At 45.4% G+C, this 25405-nt stretch overlaps 1 long non-coding RNA gene across 1 annotated transcript in view; it reads right to left on the bottom strand.

Moving 5' to 3' along the window:
• LOC146868476 (uncharacterized) overlaps positions 1–19342 on the bottom strand; it is a 49707-nt gene extending 30365 nt beyond the window's left edge. Inside the window, exon 1 of the long non-coding RNA XR_014962908.1 lies at positions 19249–19342. This is a non-coding gene — a long non-coding RNA (uncharacterized LOC146868476). The remainder of the gene's footprint in view (positions 1–19248) is intronic.
• Between the last annotated feature and the right edge of the window lie 6063 nt (positions 19343–25405).

The following is a 25405-nucleotide window of genomic DNA, read 5'->3' as shown; positions in this document are numbered from 1 at the left end:
GGAACATTCCCAATGCCTAGGGCCCATCGCGAAAGACGATGCGTCCAAACCTGTTTACCCAATTAAGGGAGGTACAACAATAAAAGAAGGGGGCGGCGGTGCATGCGTACTGGGCCAGAAACGAATCGGGCCATTAGTAGGGAAAATGGCCGTTGCTCCTGCTGTAGCGAGTAGTGGGACTGAAGTCTAAATTCGGCGGGTGGGGAGTAAGTGTACTTCGCTCTATGCCAGTTTCAGGAGTCCCATCTCATGTCGCTCGAGAGCCAGATTGTTCGTCTAAAATGAGGTCCGCCGTCTGTGGAGGGACCATGGGGGGCATCACAGAGTCCTCCCCCGACACTGTTCCGTCGCTTTCATTCTCCCCCTCCGAGGTAAAGATATGTGGTGGTCGGTCAATGTCGTCCGATAGGGGAGATGTTTGCAAAATCGATCACCGCTTGTAGGGCCTCCCTCCGTTCTTTCACAATTTGCTCTAAGTCAGGAGAGTCCTGGGTGCGCACACGGGCTCTGCGACTCACTCCACCTCGTGGGCGCCGCTGTGATCGCCTTCCGGATCGTGAAGGCTTAGGGTGTGGGTCTCTTGCGATCTCCGCTCTGGACTGCCGTGTGCAATGTAGGTCTGCCCAATCCTGAGCTTCCGTGGCATTAGCGAAAAATACAGTGGAATCAGCGGGGACCACCCTGAGGCGAGCTGGGAATATCAGGGAGTATTGGATATTGTTCTCACGCAGCCGGCATTTTACATTTAGAAAGGAGGCCCGCTGTTGTTGAACTGCTCTTGCATAGTCTGGGAACACCATGACATGCTGATTGTCGACCTGTAGGGTGCCCGCCACCCGTGCCGCGCGTAGCACTGCATCTCTATCCCGGAAGTGGAGGAACTTTGCTAACATCGGCCTTGGGGGCGCTCCTGGGGGCGGTCTGCGGGCCGGGACCCTGTGGGCTCTTTCCATAGAGAAAAATGCGGAGCGATCCTTTTCCGGAGTGAAGGATTTCACCCATGCCTCCAAGTAGTGCAGGGGGGTTCGCGCCTTCAATTCCTTCGGGTAGCCCCAGTACGCGAATGTTGCAGCGTCTTGAGCGTCCTTCTAAATCGTCCGCACGTTCCTCCATGATGGTCAGGCGATGCAGCACCTCCTGGAGAGTCTGCTGGTGCTTATCGATCGTTGGCTGCATGGTCTCTATCTTCTTCTCTCCGTCTTTCACTCTATCCACCAGTTTCCGATGGTCGTCACGGATAAGGCTGATGTCCATCGGTAGTGTCCCGAGCCGCTCCTCCATCGAGACTCTGGAATGCTCAATGGCGGCTAGAACCTGGTCCAACTTGACGGAGACCGAGGAGTCGGGCTGTGTCTCCGCCGCGCCCACCCATGTCCGGGCTCTGGGCATCTTCTCTGGGGCCGTCTCGGGAACCGCCATCTGTTGGGTCCCCCGGGGCTTCCCCATTGCTGCAATCGGGGTACTTCAGCGCTTCGTGCCCGTCTGCCGAGCACGCAGGATCCCTTCTTCCCCAAGGAGGCAAGGGGGTCGCCATGTTGCCGGTCCTGCCCTCACCAGCGATCTGCGTCCCCGCCGGATGCTTCCGTAGTCTGCCACAGGCCGCCTCAGGCCCAGGAGACACTCCGTCACTCTTCCCCCGCCTGTGGGCCACAAGGAGACCGCCGTCCGTCGACTTCAGGGATTAGTGATCAGAGCATATGATAGGTATCGTCCCATCTCATGGCTCCCCGCGAAGCAGGCCGCCTCATGTCCGGTGGACACTCCGCCACTCGGCGCCCTTCAGTAGATCGCCAGGGGGGCTGCCCTCTGTCGACTCGTGGGACACTTTATTAATTCTGCTGCCGGGTGCCATCCAAATGTGCGCCTCCCTGCAGGGGGGGGCGTCCCAGGCCTGATAAGGGGAGAGCGCAGGTCCTTCCCCACTGATGCCGGCTGTCTCTGCTCTCCGTTTCGGGCTCCATGCTCTGCTATAGCGGTGTCCCGTCGGGCGCCATCTTAGGGTCAGGCGTCCCGACCCCGCACCAAGACACACCAGGGCCCCCCTGCAGCTCCGCACTCACCGTGGACGTCGCAGCCTCCAAGCGCCCCACAGGGAATGCGTCGTCCCTCGCCAGCACTGCCTCGCCTCCTCACCCGTGGAGCTGGTCACTGCGCGGGGCGCGCGCCGCTGGTGTCATGGCCGCCCATCCTCTTCGCGCCAATGCAGGTAGGAGGACGTTCACTCTCTCGACAAGCCTCCAGGGCTCCGCCACCCACCAGCGCCGATCATACGCTGTTGTCACTTCACTTGGAGGTCACAGGGGAGCTCGCCGGCTATAGCAGCGACCCAGCCGTCCTCTGGGCGCACTATCGCGGACCTCCGGGACCACCCGCCGCCATCTTGAGACACCAAGTCTCGGTCCGGAGCTTCAGCTCGCCGCTGTTGCTCTTCTCCCCCTCAGTGCCCAGTGTCCACACAGCAGTGGATGCCAGGACCATTCCGACGCCCAGGATTGCGTTTCTATGCAGGAGCAACGCCTGGAGTCGGTCAATTGTCCGGCCCGATCTCAGAGCCCTAGCAAGCTGCAGCCGCCATGGTAGCCGGCTTGGCCACGCCCCATAGATGGCAACAGGGATGTGTATCCCTGGAGGCACAGACAGCCAGGCCAGTTTAGGCCATGTTTTTGTGTTCACTCATTTCTTGGTGTAAAGTATAATGCAGTCAGAAACTGAGGAAGGCCAATATGTCTAAGGAGGGGGGGGGGGTAAGGATTGTGTCTGCAAGGCAAATCCAGAGACAGGGAATCCAGAATGAATTTAAGCATGATGCTGGGTACTATCATAACATAACGTGAAGACGACACCGCTCATACCACACAAAGTCAGCATACACTATACACATAAGCACAATCACACATAGATGAAGGGCGACTTTTTGGGGAACTGCGCCAACCATACAGAGATAGTAACTAGGCACGTTTACAGGTAATGGGGTCTGTGCCCATGCCCACCAATGAACTGCCATCAGCTGTTGGTCTCCCTCAACCTGGGGAGCGGTCAGTCATCCCCCTTCTACTGTTGCTCTTTTACTTGTTCCCAGAGCGTCTAACACTCTGCCAGCTTAAAACCCAGGCTCTGGGGTGCACCACCATTGTTATTAAAATAAAAGGACATTGGATGCAGAAATGATCCCAGGACAGGCCAGAACTCTCAAACTGGAGGCATGATGTCAATATCATAGCTACCAATCTATGTAGGACTTTTTTTTCCGAAGAGGGGGTGCAAGACTGGTGTCGAGGACCCCCACAGTAACCTGGGGGTGGTGAGTCCTACACCTCCATGCCGTCCAACAGAAAGGGATTCATACACTACTACAAAGTGTCCTCTCGTTTTAGCTGTTTTTTGTGAACAGTATTAACAATCCAGACAATAATTGCCTTACTCTCAATCAGTTAAAGTACCAATCACAATAATACAGGGACAGATTACTAATATGGACATGAGAACTTTCTTTCCGTGAAATATTGTGATCTCCAATGATGCCCTAGGAAAGAAAAAGCCTTACCAACCCATGCATGCAGGTAACATGAACACTTCCCCAGCACATCAGCCCTTTGTGGCCGGTCACCTGGGAATTGTGTGTGAAGATATATTGCGCCATCAATACACATTTCCCATGCAAGAGTGTCTTGCATCCCACACAGTGGCGGCTCGCCGTGGGAGTGCTGCGAGGCAGTGGGGCGGGGCAGGGGAGGGGCAGGGTGGGGGGGTAGTGGCGTCTGACATATGATGGACAGAGTAAGGTAAGTAATTAAATAAATAAAACAATTTACCTTGCGCGCGCTGCTTTGCCAACTCGGCGATGCAGTGTGCGTAAGGTAATTTGTTTTATTTATTTAAATACTTACCTTACGCCTGTACGTTGTATGTCGGACTCCACTACCCCCCCACCCTGCCCCTCCCCGCAGCACTTCCACGGCAACCCGCCACTGATCCCATATAGGGCAATCTCAATTATATTTGGGCCTACATTGTGTCGTCTTCGAAGTAGAAACCACTTAGGGTGTGGGATGTATCATCGGTCCACTGCCTGGGCATGCGGATTAGAGTATTGTCTCAGGAGGTGCTTTTACCAATCCCTAGAAGACCAGCTTGGAATCTGACCAGTCTCTATAGGGCATTCTAAAGTAGGAGGCTGCCCAGATACCCACCGGGAGGCGTGATGGCCATCTGTGGAGTTCCAAGGTTCCTACTCATATACTGTTCCTCTTCTCGATATTTTCTGCTGTGGTGCCAGTGAGCATTAAACTGTTTTGATACATCAGGAAATCATATTGGGTGGTAGCAGACTCCCCATAGGACTTCTCGCCAGTGGCTACAGGTACCTACTGGCCCCATGTTTAGCCCAGGAGGCAACTAGCTATGAGGACAGGGGATTTATCTCACCCCGGGTGTGCAGCGATGCAGCCTAGATCATCAAGGAATCTTCTCTGGATCCCCTCTCGCTCACCACCATAATATTATTTTTTCATTTCAACCTACCCCCCTTCCATCTCCTGGACAAACACATTCAATTTGCATGTATACTGGCAACCAAACAATCACAGCTACTCCCTGAATTTGCTATGATGACACTTAAAGATATTCTTTCCTTCTGTGCCAGGCACCTGAACTGCTTCATTTGTGGCCAACAGAAGTCAGACTTGGGCACTGTCATCTTGTGTCCGGGCTACTGACACCTCAAAACATGCTCCCTGTGTTAGGGAGAACCTGGACTGCAGTCAAGGTATTGCCTCATTGAAGGAGTGTTGCCCCATTGGGTAGTTAAGACCAGAAGAGGGAGTGAGGAAGACTCCATTCAGTCCCTCAAAGGAGGTACAGCTGACCACGATACGGGAACCAAAGTTGCATGTGATAGAGCACAATTATGCTCTTCCAATTGTAGGGGTGCATTATAATCACAATTAGTTCGCATCCACATATAATCTGTTATCGTAATAACATTGGGTCATTAGATCGTGGTTTGCAATAACGTGCAAGTGAAGTGATGCAGTATTTTTTGGGTGGGTCAAAGAGTTAATGTTGTAATTATATGTGTTTAGATGAAATCATAATTGTGTAAATGTATATTCATGACTAATGAATGTTTTGATACTAATGTTCACATAACGTGTGGATATTAATGACCATGTATATACACATGTATTCTAAACTCGCGTATTGTTCCTATGTTGGCCGAATTTGGTAGGCCTAACTTTCCTTTCTCCCTCTTCACTCTCATGTTGAAGGTTGCTCATAGAATTCATGTGCATGTACAATTTTCCTCTCTTCACGTCTCTGTTACAGGTCGTAGAATTCAACCTCGTTAGTTAGAATAACGTCTTTGTTGCAGGAGCTAGACAGACATCGGGAGGAGAGGGGGTCTTTGAACAGTGGTACTGATAATGTAGGAGGTGTTCTTTCTCGTGGGAGAAGGCCTGAGAACCAAGGTCATCGAGTAAGAGCCTGGAAGTTGCCTCATGGAAAGTTACCTGCAAGGAGGGGTTTGAATGGATGAGGCGGTCTCGTGATGTGTTTGGGGGTGGGATTTACAATTTTTGAATTGAGGTTAGGAACAGAGTCCGGGGACTTCTGCCTTACCTGGAGAGAGAGCAGCATCTTAGAACGAGCTCTGTAGCTTTATGCTACTCGCACCAGTCAACGTGAGTGTGCTTCTTAGGAAGACTTCATGTGCTGACACCGTTCTGGGGACTCACCTTGGGAAATGTTAAGCAGAGATGTCACGATAGCAGTAGTGTAAGGACAGACTAATGCTTTTGTCTTCGAATCTCAAATGAAGAAGGCTCTTGATGTAGTCTCTATAATTATTTGTGTTTTGATTCTCAAATTGGTCATTCTGTGCAGGTTGCACCACCTAAATTTCATTCATAGACTTGGTTTTGTAATAGTGCCCTTGTATCTTTACACTTTCGTCTTGAGGTGTTTGTATGTCCAACTCTTCTTGGTTTTCTAATAAATATACAAAAATTTGGATCAAGAGTGCATTCCTTTAGTGTCATGGGACATGGTAATGTATAACTGTCTAATGATTTCGTCTCCCCTCCACGCTTACAAGCAGGCAACAAAGACCCATGGGCCAGGGGTTCCAGAGTAAGTCTAGAATGGGGAACTCAGCTTTTTCACATGCAACGTGGATAGTGTTAATTGCCTCACAGGAGGTGTGTTAGTGAGAACCACAATGAAGAGTGGCAAGTGTTGTGATGAGTTCCTCAAACGTTTTACACTTTCACACCTAGTGATGGAAGAGAGTTTGCCAGCACTGGACAGGGACGAACCGAAACTTCATTTACCATCATCCATTTACACAGAAAGTGACATTACTTCCTTTCTTCTCCCTAATACAACCAACACTTCTGTGCATCCCATCACCAGGGCTTCCCCAGCAGAGGTGTACACAGGCAACGGCATTGCCTGTTTGGCCTGTTAGGGCCTTTGACCGGATCCCCCCAGTTTCAAAGAAACCTACCGGGCAAGTTTATAATCATGTGCTTCACTCAGCTCCCCATATTGCCAATCCCCAAGATCACACCTAGACGTAGACAACCTAGACACTCGCATAGCTTTTTCACAACACAAAAACCCAACCTCATACACATACCACTAACCACCGCACAGCCTCAAACTACAGAACACATATTCCAACTTATGCTCATTAATTGTCGCTAGGCAGTACTGCATGCACCAGACATCGCAGACCTCATCACCTATCACAAGCTTTATACCCTCTTCTTCACAATAAAATGTTTCACCCTCACATCTTCACACATCCTAGACGTCCTTCCCACAGGTTAGAGCATCCATCATGCAGGCCGTGTACATAAGGGACGAGGTCTCACTGTCATCCACAAGTACTCCTAGTCCAGCACGCTAGGCTGGCCCACTAAGCAAGCAAGTACCACTCAGCTCAATGGTTGGCATGCCATTTACCTCTCTGCAATTAGAACGGTCACATTCCATCTCATATACAGACCCCCCCACCCCGGGCAGAACATGGACCTCATTGGGAATTCTCAGATCTACTCAACACCTCATCCATCTGACTCCGCCTTCTTGGGTGACGTCAACCTCCCGGACAATGCAAACAAAACAAAAAAAGAATCATGAGGCACCCTCTTAAACTTTATTGATACAGTCAACTTGTACAGCATTTCACGGAACCAACATAATACACAAGCAACATACTCAATTTTGTCTTCTCAGCATCACCAACAATACATTGCAAACCACCGAAAAACTTGGACAGGATTGATTACTCTGCCATCCCTGTATCTCTGCTCAGCATCATACCAATAAACCAAAATCCACATATAAGAGAAGAACAAACCTTCAGATCCTTCAAAGACTTTTCCATAGACAAACTAATGCTGGAATTCATATTTCACCCTATTAACTCCACTTCTCATGCCAACACCCTTCAAAACAACTTCAACTATTTTTGGGAAAACTATGTGAACGTCCACGCCCCAATTACAACATGAAAGTGCAAGCAAAAGCTTTCAGCACCCTGGGATTTTAAAACTCTTGCTGACAATAAATGATCGATTCACAGACAGTAAATAAAGTGGAAGAAAAGCAGAACAGATGATCTGACTCCAGTTCATGATGCCAAGCCTGCTTCATGTCCACCACCACCCCTTCCCTTCGAATCTCGCAATGGTTAGCCTTGAAAGCCCTGTCTCTCCCAGGTCTGGCACATACCCAAGTACCTCTAAACGACCTCCAAGGAAGAAGTAGAAGTCTTACCATCGTCCTTCATCAAAACGTTCTCTGGAGATGCTCTCTTTCACCTACTTACCATTGTCAATACCTCCCGAACTCAAGACATCTTCCCAGAAGTTCTCAAAATTGGACAGATCCTCCCACTCCTAAAGAACCCTACACAAGACTTTGATGACTTTGCCAACTACCAGCCCATTACTCACCTACCATTCATTGGCAAGATCACTGAAAAATCTTGCTATGTTCAACTCCAAGATCACATCAGTGCTAACCATCTCCTTCACCATTACTAGTCTGGTTTCAGATCACACTGCAGCACGGACACCATCACCTTATTTATCATAGACTATGCCCTCTTGACCAAAGATGAAGAAAGACCAACCATTTCTTCCAGAAAGCCACTTCAGAGCTGCTGCTCTGTTCAAGCCCCTGTACTCTTGCATTTGGATGGTGATAATGCCTTACTTCGTGGCCTCCTAGGTTCAACACTGTCATCCCTTAGATTGTTTTGACTGTGAGAGTGGGGTTTGTTTGGTGAGATTGGTTGATTTGAGGTTGTATTGGTTTCCTTTGGGGGCATAGGTATGAATCAATAGAATGTACTTGAATGTCTTTCCATGTATTTTATTTGTAAATAATACATTTTGCATATGTTAAATAATTAAATGTTCACTGTTAACTTGTTTGTACTTCTGCCCATTGAGATCTTAAAATAGAAATGTTTATATCTTTACTAATTGAGATCCTATAAAAAGAACATTTTAAAAATAGAATATGATGAATATACATAAAACGGAAAAAAAGTAATAAAATGTACTAATCTTTGTACAACTCTGTATGGAAAGACTGATTATTGTGGAACAGCCCTATTGTTGAGCCCTTTGCAGGCCACCAGAAAAATGATATAGGTTTGACAGGAGTATTTACTTATGTGATTCTGCATCACTTACAAAGCCATCACAACTCACCTCTTTAAAGAACACTACATCACAATGCATTAACCGTCCACAACTTAACTTCCTCTCCTATTACTTGCAGAATGTAAGCTTTCTTTTGATTATGCACAGCACTCTGCTACCTTTTTTGGTAGGGTTTGTGCTATAGAAATACCATTTACATACCTACGTACATTTGTGTGCCTCAAGGGAGTGTACCAGAATGTGAACAATGTGGGCATGTGTGTTTGCTCCAATTAAGTGCAACAAGGCAGGTCTGTAGCCTTGTTTACTGGAGTGTGCCACTGTGAGAAAGGGAAGGCTGTGTCCTTGTTCCATATGGTAACCTCAAAGAATGTGTGTTGGCCAAAGTGGAAGTTGTTAGGGACTGGATTGTAGGGATATGTCTGTTCTAAGTGTGTGTGTAAGTGTGTGTGTAGGTGATGAACGTGGGTGGATGTGCTGGGGTTGAAACATATACTTTTGTATACAAGCGTTTTATCACATGGGGTTCTGTGGTGATGCAGTGCTCCAAGTTTGTGTTGAGATTGAATAGGAACCTGCGTTCCATTGTGTGTGGTGCTGCTTGTCCTCTGATTCGATTCTGATGTAGTGACCTGTGAGTGTGTAGAACGGGTGGTGAGAGAGTGTTCTGTGTGCTATATGCAGTAGCTGTCAGCTGGTAGCTCTGACTATAGAGAAAGGGTGCCAACTCCTCAGTGCTTAATTTGAGCCGGTGGTTGCTGGTGGGACCCTACAGCACTCTTTACTGGAGACCGACACTTATTTTCCTGCATCAGACATTCACCGAGAGCATGAAAGGGAAACACAAAGTGGAAAGACGGGGGAAGAGAAAGACGGAAAAACCATCTTAAAGGGAGAAAGCAGGAACCTGCAACAGTGAAAAACGGGTAGGAAGTGTCTGGCAGTGGATTAAAGAAGCATGCAGTAGATTCAAGATTATTCAGCCTTGGTATTGGGTGTGCTGACATTTAATTGCACCTGTCGCGGACTTCTGAGCAGAGCTTTGGGCACTGGTACTCATTATTTTACAAAGTAAGGACGGACTGTTCCTGGTGGGATGTGTGGGTCTTTGCTCAAGAGTGCCCTGTAATACAGGAATAAAGAAAGTCTTCCTGTATATCTGCCTGAACTATCTGCATTACACATCTGTGCACTTTCCTCACTGCACATATGCAAGTAGGTCCATATGGTACATAACAGCATGATATCCTTGTACCAACAATTCTCAAACACATTAACTGCAGCCCTGGCGCTGAATATGAGATGGACAAAGAGTGAGCTGTGTTTGAGTGGGATCAGAGACCGAGGTGAGTGGGTGGATGGTATGCTGTGGTGGACTGATGGGTGGCTGGGATGGACACAAGTCAGGAGGGTATGGGATATTTAGAGGCTGACTCAGCTTAATGTAGGCTGGACTGGAATGTACTGGTTGGCTGGAATTACCTTTGGCTTGCCGATGGCTGACTGGAGAGCATTAATGACAGGCTTGTGTAGCGGGTGATGTAATCCGGTTGGTGGATGGAGAGCTTGACTGGGTGGGCTGAGAAAAATTGAGGCCAGGTGATGGGGCGGTCGGACGGCAGGTGGGAATAGGCCCATATGTGCAGAAAGCAGGCAAAGGCAGGCTGAAGCAGGTCTGAAAAGGCTTATGGCAAACTGGTGACAGCTGATGGTAGGGTGGTGTGAGCAGATTGAGAATGGGTGGGGCTGCAGCAGACTGGTGCAGGCAAATGGCAAGCTGGCATGAGTTGATGACGGGCTCGGCAGGGCAGATGACGCAGACTGGCCTAGGCTGATGGTGGGCTAAAGGTGAATTGTGGTGACCTGATGGCTTGCTGGGGTCAGATGATGGTAATCTGTGGTTGGCTGATGTTGGGCTGGGATTGGATGTTGTCGGGCTGGGATGGGTCAGTAGAGGATTGGAATTAGATGACAGCAGGATGGAGTGACCTAATTTGAGACTGAAAAGGGCTACTACTGAGCCGTTTCCACTGTAAGGTTGTTTATGGCAGGCAGGGGTGGGTTGATTGTTGACAATGGGCTGGAGATAGATTATAACGTGCTACGATGTGCTGGAGGGATCTATAATATATAGAACAATCGAGTTACAAACCTAGTGAAAAATATCAACTACTCAAACGCCTACCTGCACTTTAACCATGAAAAGATAAAAACTTCTACTACAGATAAAGAGTTCTTAAATATCAACAAAAAAAGTTTTGATCTGTAACATACTAAACATCGTTTGTGAATAATATGTATCGTGTGTGTTTGGTTTACTTCTATGTAGTTTCCCATCACTATTGATTTTACTTTCAAAAGCAAATTTTTCCCAAAATGTACTTTTGCTCCAAAAAGAATTCCAACCTCATCAGTATTTGCTTTCATTAATATATTAATCAATCTCCAGGCGCTTATTTTCCACAAAAGATTGTTTAACAAAGCACGTTTTTCCTAGAATATCACATTTGGTTCCAATATTTCCTACACCATTTGTACGTTTTTTGCTACCTTGGTGTAGTCTCACGTCACTGTCTTTGTAATGGTTTTGGGATAAAAAAAAAGCTACAAACAAATGATTCTCTAACAAAGTGTCCTATTTTGGCCCAAAGAAAGTGGTAACTTTCTACCTCATTGGCCTTTTCCGCATGATCACATCATCCTCAAGCATACTAACTATCTTAAATGTGAGTCAACAAAATGATTTTTATTTTTTTGCTCAAGGGGGTGTCTGTCCACCACTTTGGTTTGCATATTATTTCAACCAAGGCGGCGGCTGAAGTTTCACCATAATTAGGGTTGTCCCCATAGAGCTGAATATGTATGTGGCATTGGAAGAGACACTTTGTTGAGAAACATTCAAGGAGAAAATCCGCTAATGTTAATGCTGTGGGACATTCTGCCACGCAAAGCGAGCACCAAAAATGTCTACAAAGTGGGGACCGCTATCAGAGCAGACATTGCTGTTTCCCAAACATGCTGAATGCATGTATATGCTAAGATGTTAGAGGCCTCATATATACCTGTTCCTGAAGGCACGCGTCCATACCTATGTCAGTCTTTCATAGCATTGACTTTGCAGACAGACCAGTTAACCTAGACTCGGTGGCATGTGGCCTCATCTGATATACACTAAATTGGACATTAATACTGCTGGAAGTGCAGAAGGTAAATTTGCCGTTTTATAACAGCTTCTCTGTGGTCGGCCCCAAGACTCTTCAACTTACTCTTTGTTTTGGCTAGCCTTTGTTTTTGACTCAATATTATGATTCTCAAACTTTTTATATTGGGTATTTTGTCTCAATACCAGGCCTAGGGTAATTTATTGCCCAACTGAATGTTACTGCTTGTGGGCAAGTGTATGCTGATGCTACATGGGTTTTTGACGGCCAAGTGTAGGATTACGGTAGGCTGGGGTGGACTGATGGCGATCTAGGGTGTACGAAGACAGGTTGCAGGGCTGATGGAGGGCTGTGTTAGGTTCAAGGCAGTCTGGATAAGGCCAATGATAAGCTAGGGTGGGCTAAACACAGACTGTGTTAGTCTGGTGTTGGCAAGGGATTTGGTGATGGCAGGACAGACTGGGTTCGTGATGCTTAGAACCAAGTACATTTTGTTAGTTCCTCACACTAGTCATACAGGCAGCCCATACTTCAAGATCATATTGGTAGGTACGTCTACGATGAAAGGTGTGGGCATTTCTCACCTCATCCATTTCATCTTGGTGATGGAGAGCCGATCTGCGAGGGGAGGTAGAACGCACTGAGCCCCATACACCCCAAATTGATCATCTTAAAATCACTCTGGGCAAAATAAAAAGTAATTGATGTGTATGACTAGAAATCCCTGCACACTAAAGTCTGCTATGAGAGAGGAAAGTAGGTTTCATACATTTACCGTGTCTGTTTATCAAAAAGTTGCTTATGTTTAGGAACCCATAGACTAGATTGGTGTATTCCATCATCTAAAGCCCATTCCTCTCATCTCCTCCCAACAGTGTGCAAGCGAGGGTGGTGCTACCAGCGTCGAGGCAGCTAATCACAGTCCATGCCAGTGTGATGCCAACAGATCTCGACCAATCAGAATGTAGCTTTTGATGTGCTTAGTGGAGGCTGTCTCTGCTAAGGAAGTTGAAAACGACATGAGCAGCTATGAGTGTCAAGCCTGAGAGTCTATGCAAATACACTGCATCAACAGGTACTTAGCACTAGTCACTGCAGTGTATGGGAGGGCTGTAGGAAGCTGGCTCTGTATATACTATATCAAAAAGAGATGTAGTGTGCACACAGTCCAGTAAGTCCCCAAAGGTAAAGCAGAGAATATAGAAGATTATACCTTACTCTCAATTTGGTGGTAGCTGGGCTGAGCAGTTAGGCTTGTCAGAGGGTAGTGTGAATGCATTTGTTGTACACACTCATTCAAGGCAGTAAGACACACAGTCAATGAGTAACTCCAGGTCAATGTTTGCAAAAATATTACTTTAGTTACTTTTATTTTCGGAACCAAGTGGAACTCAGGTACAGGTAAGTAGACTTTTCAGAAATGTAATACTTTCAATATACAGTTGGCAAATGTATGTATAAGCATTCTAAACACTTTACAGGCGCAGTCGATACTTTTCAATGTTAAAGGAGATACTTTGTATTATTCTCAGAATAAACACAGTGCAATACAGAGAACCAATGCAATCCTATGGGAGGAAAGACATGCAAGTGATTTTCAGGTAAGCACGAGGAGGAGGGACGGTCATTCCACGACACTGAATGGGAAAGGGCGCTCGAATTCCCCCAAAAAGTATCCAGGAATGCCCGTTTTAAGAATATACAATTTCACATTCTACATAGGGCCTACTTAACACCAGCACGCCTGCAGCGTTTTTATCCAGATACCACTTTCCTTTGCCCCCGCTGTCAGTCGCAAGCCGCAGATTTTCACCATATGTTTTGGGCCTGTCCGGGTATCCAGGCCTTCTGGTCGTCTAACCACACGACACTACGAGATCTCACCGGACTCACCCACCTAACCACATGGGAGTGTTGCGCGTTAGGCATCATCGGTCGGAGGAAACGTCATGAACTGCCCATACGTTTTGTCTCCTTAGCTCACTTACTGGCTAAACGCTGCATAGCTATGCACTGGCGCTCCCCTTTAGGCCCCCCGATTGCAGCATGGGTGGGGCGGTGCTCAAATGGGCTACAGCCGAGGAGGATGCAGTGCGAGAGGAGGAAGCGAAAGGCATGCGAAAAACTCCAATCTCCCTGGACTGGGCGCTCCTGTTACACCAATTCAAACAGTCTCAGGCCCATGATGAATCGATCACGAGCGCGACAACCCCCGACGACACACAGCTGTCTACTGCGCAAGCTCACACAGCTGGAGACCCCTCCCTGGGGCCTGCTAGTCTCCCGCCCCCACTTACCCGACCCACTCACCTATTCCGCATGCCCACCTGCGCGCCCATATTCTCCATAGTGAGATACAACTGTGCCGTCACTTGGATACTTGAGGGACCATGCGCCCTAGTCTGGCTGTACCACTTAAAACTCCATGACGACCCCTAGTTTGATTCCCCCCGCCCCGCCCCGTTTTTTTTTTTTCTTTTTTTATTCACTTGGCAAATACCTGCTATAGCGCATACAGCATCTACATGAACTTGAAGTAATTGTAAATGCCTCTACCGAGACTAGCTGATTGGAGGCACATGTACCATGTTAATGCGGACAATACATATGTGTAACAACTGTAATAATAAATGCCAATAAAAAGAATTAAAAAAAAAAAAAGTAATTTTCAGGTAAGCACTTGACTTACAAGTTCAGTCTTCTGAGGGTTTCACCATCACTGGGCAAGGGTCGGACCAAGGTAGGTACTGCACCACCAGATTCACTGGGGCAGCCGGTTGCAGGTCAATGGGCCCAATGTTAGCCTATGGGAGCGGGGGTAACTCGAAAAGGCACCGGTTGCGGTAAGTACCCGCGGTTCAAGGACACAGTCCCTGAGGTCAGCACTGAGGGGCCACCAAGTAGCACTAAGGCTGCACCACCAGCGGCACAGGGGCAGCCGGGTGCAGAGTGCAAGGGAGGCGCTGGGTGCCCTGTAGAATTCAATGGAGATCCTCGGTTGGAGAAAAAGGCTGTAGGCTCGTTCCAGAAGGCTGGCTGAAGGAATCTAATGACTGTAGAGGTAAGTTGGATAGTGGAGGGATGCCGGGACACTGTCAGTTGGGCACCCCAAAGCTTGGGGGCTGCGGGTGCAGTTGTGTCTTTAGGCGTCAGGTTTCTCTCACCGGATCGGGTCGCGCGGACCCTTCAGGACGAGGCTGCAGGCATAGTGGGGGGGAGGTCAGGAGAGGTCGTCTAATGCTGGATCCCAGGCTGGGATCACCAGGGAGACGTCACTGGATTGATGGGACCTGTACACAGGCCATGGGCGACTGGTGCAGAGTGGTGCAAGGGTTCTGGATCTGGAGTCCCTGAGGTTGTTCCTTTCTGGACAAATCTGGTGTCCACGGGAGAACAGAGTTTTTGTTAAAGGCAGCTCAGGTCTCTGGGGTTCTTGGAGGCTGTTTGCTGTGGCACACACCAGTTTCTGCGAGCAGGACCCTTGAAGCGGAAGACAAGCGGTAAGGCTGGGGCCAAGTCAGTTTTCGTCTTCCTCCTTTGCTGCTGCACGGCTCTTCAGTCCTTCTTCTTCTTAGGTCATCGAATCTGAGGAACAAGGTTCAGGGAAGACCTTAAATACTAAATTTAAGGGTGTTATTGAGGTTGGGGGGCAGGAGCCAATGGCTACTGTCCCCAAAGTAACTACACCCTTTGGGTGCCCCCTGCCTTTGGGGAGAGGGGCCTATTCCTATTGGATCTAATTCTAAAAACCAAGAAGGAGAATTTTGAAGAGAGGGGTTCACCTCAGCTCCTGGTCACCCTAGGGGTGTGCCAGGCCAAGGTGGACACTCCTACTCTGCTTACTAAGTTTCCCGCCTGTCCTGCTGCCAAAAAGTGGGGCGAGGACAGGGGGGGTGGGCATCTCCACTAGTTGGAGCTACCCAAATCAACATAGCACAAAGAAAGAGCCTTTGATGCTCAGCGCCAAATGCTGCTGTTTCTGCTAGGGGGAGGTGAGAAGCATCTCCACCCAGAAAGGGCTTTGTTTCTGACCTCAGAGAGCACCAAGGCTCTCACCCCATGAGGTCAGAATCCTATCTGATGGTGGCTGGCAGAGACTGGTCAGCCAATACACTTGAAGTTGGTCGTTTTTCAGGGAGCATCTCTAAGATGCCCTCTGAGTGTATTTTAGAATAAATCCATCACTGGCATCAGTGTGGGTTTATAATGCTGAGAATTTTGATACCAAACTTCTCAGTCTTCAGTAGAGCAACCATGGAGCTGTGGAGTTTGGGTTGACAAACTCCCAGCCCATGTACACAAATGGCTTCACTGCACTTACAGTTTCCAAGAATGGACTCAGACACTGTAAGGGCATATTGCTCCTGCAGCTATGCCCTCACCTGTGGTATAGTGCACCCTGCCTTGGGGCTGTAAGGCCTGCCAGAGGTGTGACTTACCTATGCCACAGGTAGTGGTGTGTAGGCATGGCACCCAGGAAGGTGTGTCATATTGACTCTTTTAGTTTAGCGACACCACAACACATATCCGGCAATGGCAGGGTGTATGTGTTTGGTGTGGGGTCCTTTTGGGTGGCTCAATGCATGCTGCAGCCCTAAAGGACCCCCTCTGGTCACCAGGCTCTTGGTACCACTGGTACCTATTACAAGGGACTTATAGGTGGGCCAGAGGTGTGCCAATTGTGTGAGCAATGGTACAGTTTTGGGAAAGATCACTGGCCCTGGAAACCTGATTGGCAGGGACCCAGGGCACACTTAGTCAAAGTGCATTAGTAAATCTGTCAAAACGTGTCTATGGGGGTACTGCATCAGAAACCCACTTTCCCACAAGTGCCCTATCCCAAGGGGTATGGATTGGCAGGTACTCCCTAAAACGAAAGACACTGTTCGCACACAAAAACTCGACTATCCCCGAATAAACGGTAGCATATCTTACCTCTGGTTCACACTTTAGTACTCCTTACACCACATTTGCAACCTGTGGTCTAAGAGCTCTTGAAAGCAGTGTCAGGACCGGAACAAGCATTGGCAAAGCCAACAGATCTAGCTTTAATGTGTCAACAAATGTAAGGTTTGTAAACAAAGGCATTCAGAAATGCTCTTTGACGTGTGATGATTGATTGTACTTTTCATATGTAAAAAAAGGCCCTCCTGCATTCAAAAGAAAGCACTTCCTGGAAGGCGGTATGATACTTCTGACAGCCAATAAAATTAGGTGAGAGAATAATATTCCTCTGGTTGGCGCCAAAGCCTCAACCTGTATATTTTGAAGAATTAGAAACTACATGTTTACAGGATGTACTAGTGGTTCCCAAAGCAGGTACTGTTTGCATGTTTTTTTACGAGGAGTAATGTGGAACCCAAACCTAATGTAAAGAAGTGCGGGGAAGCATTGGGGTGGGGGAGTAAAGTGTGCAAGGGCTTAAACTGTTGGTGTGTATTAGAGACTTACTATACAATGATGTTACTAGTATGTGCACGTTAAATGGAACTGTTAGAATTAATGTGGAAATTGTATGATGATAAAGTATATATATATATATATATATATATATATATACACACATATATATATACACACACAAACAATACATCTGCAGGCAGCTGTGCTGTGAAGTCAGACCTAAAAACCCGATCTCGAACACATCGGTAAATGATAAATCGACACCATGGGCCGCGCGGGCATTAAAAACCGAATGACCCAGTCAGTTGGTGCAGGTGAGAAATCCACAGAAATTACAACCGACGTTATTTGTGGGGACAGTTTGATGGCACGCCTTTGGCTGCACGTTTTCGAGGGGGTCCCATGATATTTCCTGGCTGCGACCACTGTCCAGGGCCGGGTCTAGACTAGCTGCTGCAACGGTCTTCCTAGGTGAAGAGTGTAGTTAGTGCTCCCCCATTTATTTAACTTTATAAAATGTGTGTTTTCCTCGAATTCGGTGCCTCGCTTAAGATGTTGCCCTAGACAACTGCTTAGCTCGCCCATATGGATTCACCACCTTCGCCTCGGTCGATCGACTACTGTTTCAACCACTAGAAGCCCCCTTTTCCTGCAGGTGCTAAGCCACGCGCAAGATCTAAGATGACCATGTCACTATGGGCACTCTTTCCAGGGCCTGGCTTTCTTGCACAACCTAACGCACTGTGGGTACTGTAGTCTTATTTTCCTTCTATTGACCTAAATATACTAATACACCTGAAAGCCTCACTCGACAGCAATGATTTGTGGGTGAAAAGCAAGGACTAGAAACAGTATGTGATGCCCTGGATTGAGGTAGCACATTTTGACCATTTATATAAATGTAGGTAATGTGACCACCCTCCTGGTGCAGCATGTTTTGGGGATGTGTGAGCTCTGCCCTGTCTGTCTTCCAGGGGTGAGTTTGTATAGCTGTGGTGACACATTTTGCATTGTAAGTCATTTTTTTTTGGCTGCAAAACAGTGCTTCAGTTAAACAACACGAGACATTCCCGACTCACAGAGCTTTCGAGTTTCTGAACTGCATGACTGAGTAGCTCATTCAATCCCTACTCTTTGCATTGTGGTACTTGCGGGCATATTATCAAGCCAGGCGATAAAATTATCGCCGCTTTAGCGGCAGAAAACTGCCGCTAAAACGGCGATAATGGGCCTGATAATATGCCCTATGGAAATTCCAATTGAAGCTGAGGTTAGATGTCCCTCACATCTAACATGGGCTTCAATTGGAATTCCATAGAGCATATTATCAAGCCCATTATCGCCGTTTTAGCGGCAGTTTTCCGCCGCTAAAGCGGCGATAATTTTATCGCCTGGCTTGATAATATGCCCCTTGGAGTCCTGAACTTATTATGTGACAAACAGGAGGACTACAATTCCCAGCATGGAAAGTATGCTCTCATTGAATTAGCACATTTGAAAGCTCTACTCCATTTTAGACATATTTACTGGAAAAAAAAACAGTAAAATTACGGACTTCAAGACTAAGAACATTTCACATTAGCTTGAATTGAAACACGACACAATTCCGTACAGGTGTATGTATCTTAGCTAGCATCCAGGCATCAATCTTTTCATCCCGGTTTACCATCCTTTCTTTTCGGGAATGGAGAGTGTACAGTTTTGATTAGACGAGCGCTTAACGTTGTTTTCCCTTCCCAGAGTGTGAGCGGGGAAATCTCACAAACACCCAGAAAGGAACAACTTCAATTTCAAAATATTCAGACATCGAATTTTATTAGTTTCTAAGTGTTAGCTGTTAGATATCATCCAACCCCTAGTTGCGTCTTCCCCTCACCCCCCCCCCCCCCCTCTGAAAATGAAAAGCAGCTTCAAATGAAGGTATTTACTTTATCTTTCTATTCTAGCGCTCTCAAGTAGCCGGGGAGACCAGCAGCGCTATACAGCCCTCCCAAATAAATAAATACCTGGAGTTGGCTGAGTCTTTGCAGGAGAGCTGCAAGCCCCCTCTGTGCAGGCGACGAGGACCAGAAGCTCTCGGTTGTTACTCACCTTGGCCGGTCGGATTCCAGATTTGTTAGGGAAATTAGGAGAGAAAGAACTAATCAGGAAGTTCCATCATGCAAAGCAGCCCATTCTACTGCCGGGAATGGTGAGACAGGGAGGCCGCCCGCTCTGCCAGAACAGCACAGCGACAACGTCTGAGCATCTCACAAAACCTTCCTGCTTTGCAAATCTATTATTTTAAGGCACCTAGACGCAAGATGGTCCGATGCCATGTGGTATTATCTTCATACGTTCTATTTAACGCCACTTTGCATGCTGGGGCTTGTAGGCCTAATAAACCTATGGGGGACATGCAAAACTACAAGTCCAAATACGGCACCCATTTTCGGAGAGTCTCTGCATTCGTCTTCATTTGTGCTCCCTACTTCTCATCTCGTTTGCCATTCCTCACCCCTCTTTCCTCAGTCATTCCCCCTTTAGCCATTGACCCACAAGTGTCATTTTCAGCCCACCTTCTACACTCCTTATCCCCAATGACCCCTTCATCCCTCACTCCTCTTCCTCCACTCCTCATCCCAGCACTCGACTCTTCTCCCTTTACCCCTGCAGGAGGAGTAAGGGTCCATAGATAAATTACTGCCTGTCAGTAGTTATGTCTATCATCAGCCTAGGATTGGACCATGACCTCTAGAGGTGCAGGAGGTCCATGGATGGGTTTAGATGGATGTTGAAAAGGTGGTGCAGAGCGCGGGCCCTTGTGGGACTCCTAAAGTGACCGCTGTCAGGTGGGAGGTGAAACTCTCCTAGTTTGACAGTTTTGTCCTCCACTAGGAAGGATGTGACCCTGTGGAGGATCTTGTGCCCCAGGCTGGACTCCCTGAATTTGTAAAGTGTGATCCAGCTTGTTGAAAGCAGAGGAGAGGTCTGGCAGTATGACGTGCAGGAGTCACTGTCCATTAGGAGCACTGTTTCTGTGTTATGAATGGGTTGAGACACTGATGGCCATTTCCCCAGTTTATAGTGCACCTCTGGTGTATTGGAGCTGGGCCAACTACTTCCTGGGGAGTCTTGGAGGGCAAAGGGAGGGCCACTAAAGGGAAGCAGTTGCGAAGGTCACCCAAGCGAGTTTTTCTCAGGACTGTCCCTATAGGTGACTCTGTCATGGCCTTGGTGAATGTATTGTTAAGAAAGAAGCAGTTAATGATGGTGGGAAGGTGTGGAGTGTTTTCCAGAGGCGCAGTGGCTGCTGGGTAAGGGTAGTCTGACTTCCGTGAAGGTGAATTGGTGGTCAGGGTGGATTGGAGGGAGAAGGGGACATGAAAATGGAAGAGCAGAGACTGGCTTAGAATGTTTTGCTTCGAAGATGGATTCTCTAATATGTTGTACCTTTTCAACGAAAAAAGAGAATAAATGAATACTATGTGTGTCTGGTTGGAATAACTGGAGTGTCTGTACATTCTAAAGAGAGGAAACCTATTACTTTAATGAGATCTCGGGTGCTGTTTATTGCTCCAAAGATTCTTCCATGATAGTTTGGTAGACGAAGGTGATTATTTTTGTGAATACATTCTTATTTGGAGGTCTTTATTTACCTTTTAGGAATGAGGTGGGGTGGTGGCAGAGTTTCCTAAGATCGGTATTTAGTGGCTTGCATTGAAGCAGATCAGGAGTTTGTTTGTGAGTGTATTACGATGTTTTTTAGCTTTAAAAGAGGATATAATTTTGCAGATTTCTTTAGTGGATGCTAATTGAATTGCAAGGTGATCGAGTGATATGTAGGTGGGATATGGAGTAGATATAAATACTTCCTTGAAACATAGTTTCAAACTACTAACCTGGAGGGGGGCGTGGGGTGTTAGCGGGTTTTGATATAAATTGCCAGTATACGCTGTCACATAAGTGAAGGAGGAGAGATGGGGCGTCTTGCCAGATGGAGTCGAAGAAGCATTATGTGAGTGATAAGTAACCTTACACGAAAATGTTTCAAGCGCCCGGTCCCGTTTGCATTAACATGGCAATTTGGACCCCCCCGCCTTTTTAGAGGTAGCAATGCATGGTGAGTGGCTCATGTTCAAGGTCGTGCTTCTCTAAAAGATGAAGGGGGGGTTAGGACTTGCTCCTACTCCAAAGGTAAGATGCTGGTCAGTGCTTTGGGACACAAAGGCCAACAAAATTCCTTGCTGTCTGCCTACATGTTCACGGTTCAGGGGCACGTTGACCACTGAATACCAGACAACAGTACAATGCACTGTGGTCATGGGACCCACAAGTTCAGGGGGATTGTCCTGGTGCACAGGCCAGAGACTGTTGAAGAGCTCATGTGCATGCAATGCTGGATGGAGGTTATGGAGTACTGGGGCAGCTGCAGGAAGGTTGTGGGGTAAGGAGACAGAATATGGAGCCCCAAAAATTCGAACTACATGAATATCGAGTTGGAAATATCGTGGAGTGGAAATAACGAGTGCAAAAATATCGTTGTCAAGAATATCGATTTGAAGGAAAGTAATATTGAATGTAAAAATATAGAAGTCATTAATATCGTTTGCAAGAATATAGTTGTTTAAAATATCGATTTTTCTTCAATTAGTGTTATGTATTCTAGTATATATTTTAAATGTGTGAGGTATTTTTTTGTATAAGAATTATTTATGTTTTTTAATATATGTTTTACATTTTTAGTAGTTATCAATTTTATCTTAATTAAATCTTGAGTTTTTTTAGTTCTGTAGCGGGTTGTGCGTTTATAGGGGAATAAGGTGGGATGCAATTTAATTATAATACATTAATGATATTTTATTTATTTATTAATGTTTAATTGAGATTTAATAGTTTTAATTGTGGAAACTAATTTATTATTAATTAATTATTAATTGGTTGTTAATTGGTAATTAATTATGGTAATTGTGTAATTGTTTTGGGGTTCAGGTTGTGGGGTTTATAGGGGTAAAGTGTGGGAAGTAATTTAGTTTTTAATTAATAATAAGTTGGTAAATAATTAATGAATTGAAAATTAAATATGGAAAATGTGTGATTAATTTGAGGGTGCAGGTTGTGGGGTTTATAGGGGTAAAGGGTGGGAAGTAATTTATTTTTGATTAATAATAATTTGTTAATTGATATTAATCAATTAATTGAAAATGAATTATGGGAAATTTGTAATTAATCTTAGGTGGGGGTTGTGGGGTTTATAGGGGCAAAGGGTGGGAAGTAATTTATGTTTCATTAATTAATAATTAGTTGTTAGTTAATCTTAATTAATTGAAAATTAAATATTGAAATTGTGTAATTAATTTAGGTGTGGGTTGTGGGGTTTATAGGGGTAAAGCATGGGAAGTAATTTATGTTTAAATAATTGATTATTAATAATAATCAATTAATTGATATTAAATTAGGGTAATTGTTGAATTTTTTGTGTGTGGGGGTTTTACATTGATAGGGGTAAAGGGTGGGGAGTAAATACATTTTACTTACTGTATAATTTGTTGTTAAATACTATTAGTTTTTTAATTGAAAATACGTTTTATTTGTGTAATTGATGTTTTACAGTTTAATTTTAGTTGTGGGGATTATAGGGGTAAAGTTGATACATTTTTATGAGTTTACTAAATTTATGTAATAATGTTTTTGTTTCTAAATATTTTCTAATGAAAAATATTTGTTTGAAAATTATTATTTTAATTTAAAATTTTTTTTTTTAAACAAACTTTATTGAAACCTCAGTTTGAGTGCAAATATATCATGTCAAGTACTTATGGCATTTTTGTTTTGTTGTTTGTTATCCAATCTTTACCAGTAATAAGTTTTACAAACTTTAAGTCACTGTAATCAATGTAGTATATCATAATACATTCAATAGAAGTAGAAAACATTTGGTACATCCATAATATATACTATAATCACATAAGGTGGTTGCCAGTGTACATTAAAATTATACCGTGAACTGAACCATCTCCCCCTCCCTCCCCCCTCTTCCTGGTCTGCCAGTCTTCTGCCGTCCTTCCAGCCTAGTGCTCCTAGTCTATTATCATTATCCGTCCGGTACTGCTGATGTGCAATGGGCTAATCGGTAGGGTCTGCTTGTGCTTTCGGCTCTAGTGTGCCATGTATCAGGGTTGTTCATGGGGTAGAATTGACATGTGTGGGTGGGAGATCTAACTGTTTGAGTTCTTCCAACAAAATATCCCATTCCATAGAAATGGGGTGTTTTCGTAATCCCCGTGCTATTATTTGTTTTTGTTTATTTAATATAATATTTGTAGGTATTGTCATATGTATTTGATATTATAACATGTTTTTTATTTTTTTTATTTGTAATATAACATATATTTGTATTTTAAATTTTTAACACATATATTTTTAACATATATATATTTTCACTGAAAAAACTATAGGTTTTAGGGAAAGTTATAGTTAGTTGGACATTTCACTCGTACATAACCAGAGAAATTCCCCCGTTATAGTTAGTTCAGCTAACTATAACTTGCGCCCCCACAATGCACTGCTGATGACGTCACATATTACATCACTCATGACATGGTCAGTGACATCACCGATGACATCACTGATGACATCACTGATGACATCACTGATGACATCATCCAGTGACTGTGTGTTTCTGTAAAGTTTAAGGCATATTGAAGAATGAGTGGGTGTATAAGTGTCTGAATAGATGATTTAGAAGGTGCGTGACTGACTCTATAAGTGAGTGATAAAACGTATCTTAATGAATGCATGGGTTAGTGACTAAACTGTGTGAATGTTTGTTGGTGTGTAAGAGGCTACATGGGTTTGTGAATAGCTGCATGAGTGTCTATATGGGTTATTGATTGGTTGTCTGAGTATCTGTAGGGGTGCCTGAGTGTTTATGTGGGTGGGGTGTGGGTGACTGTGCATAGATATGTGAGTGGGTGATTCATTGGGTGCATGGTTTCAAGAGTGCATATGTGATGGACTATATGGGTAGGTGAGTGTGTGTATGGGTATGTTAGTGAGTGAATGTATATCTCAGTGGTACATGTGTGAGTAACTACATATGTGAAGGGCAGTATATATGTGTGTTGGAGTATATAAATTGCTATAAGTGAGAGTGTGTGATTGTGAGAGTGGCTGTATGGATGAGTGTGTGCTTGTATCAGTGATTCTATAAGAGTGTAAGAATGTGCTAGTATTTGTATGAGTGATTGAGCTGGTGTGTGTATAACTGTATAGGTGAGTAAATGGCAGTGTGATTAATTATTTGCATGACTGACTAGGTGTGTGAGTACCTCTATGGATGAGTGGTGGCGTGTGAGTGTCTATATTGGTTAATGAGTGCATATGATAGTCCTGTACTGAGTGACCATAAGAATGAGTGACTGTATGGGTGAGTGAGTGGATGTGTGTGTAAACCTAAGAATCAGTGAGTGTGTATGAAGTTATTGCTGTTGGAGTGTCTATGGTTTTGAGAATGGCAGTCTGTAATTTAGAGGGGGTGTATCAAAGGTTATATTAGGGTGTGAGAAGATGCTTCAAATTATCACATGGACGATGTCATCAGTGATGTCATTTGAGATGTCATCAGTGATGTCACTGACCATGTAATGTGTGATGTAATATGTGACGTCATCAGCAGTGCATTGCGGGGGCGCGAGTTATAGTTAGCTGAACTAACTATACGGGGGAATTTCTCTGGTTTTGTACGAGTGAAATGTCCAACTAACTATAACTTTCCCTAAAACCTATGGTTTTTTCAGTGAATTTCCAAGGTTTTTAAATGCTAATTTCTAACTATAACGTGCCTGAAACCTATGCTTTTTTCAGTGATTTTCAAAGGTTTTTTAAATGCTAATTTCTAACTATAACGTGCCTGAAACCTATGGTTTTTACAGTGAATTTCAAACGTTTTTCAAATGTTAGTTTTTAACTATGCCTACAGAGGTAGGACATGCGAAGAAAGAAGAAAAAACACACAGAAAGAAGCAAATGAAATGCAGAAAGAAGCAACAGAAGTCCACAAAGACGAAGAAAAGTGCAGGAAGAAGCAAGACATGTGAAGAAAGAACCAACAGAGGAGCTGAAAGAGGCCTTGTTGCAAAATCATCCTGTGCCCACAACTTTTTCAGACGGGCACTGGTGGTA

The sequence above is a fragment of the Triturus cristatus genome, chromosome 1_2, assembly GCF_964204655.1.
Source record: "Triturus cristatus chromosome 1_2, aTriCri1.1, whole genome shotgun sequence".
Taxonomy (NCBI): domain Eukaryota; kingdom Metazoa; phylum Chordata; class Amphibia; order Caudata; family Salamandridae; genus Triturus; species Triturus cristatus.
The sequence above is the reverse complement of the archived record's forward strand: the minus strand, read 5'-3'. Positions and strand labels throughout refer to the sequence as shown.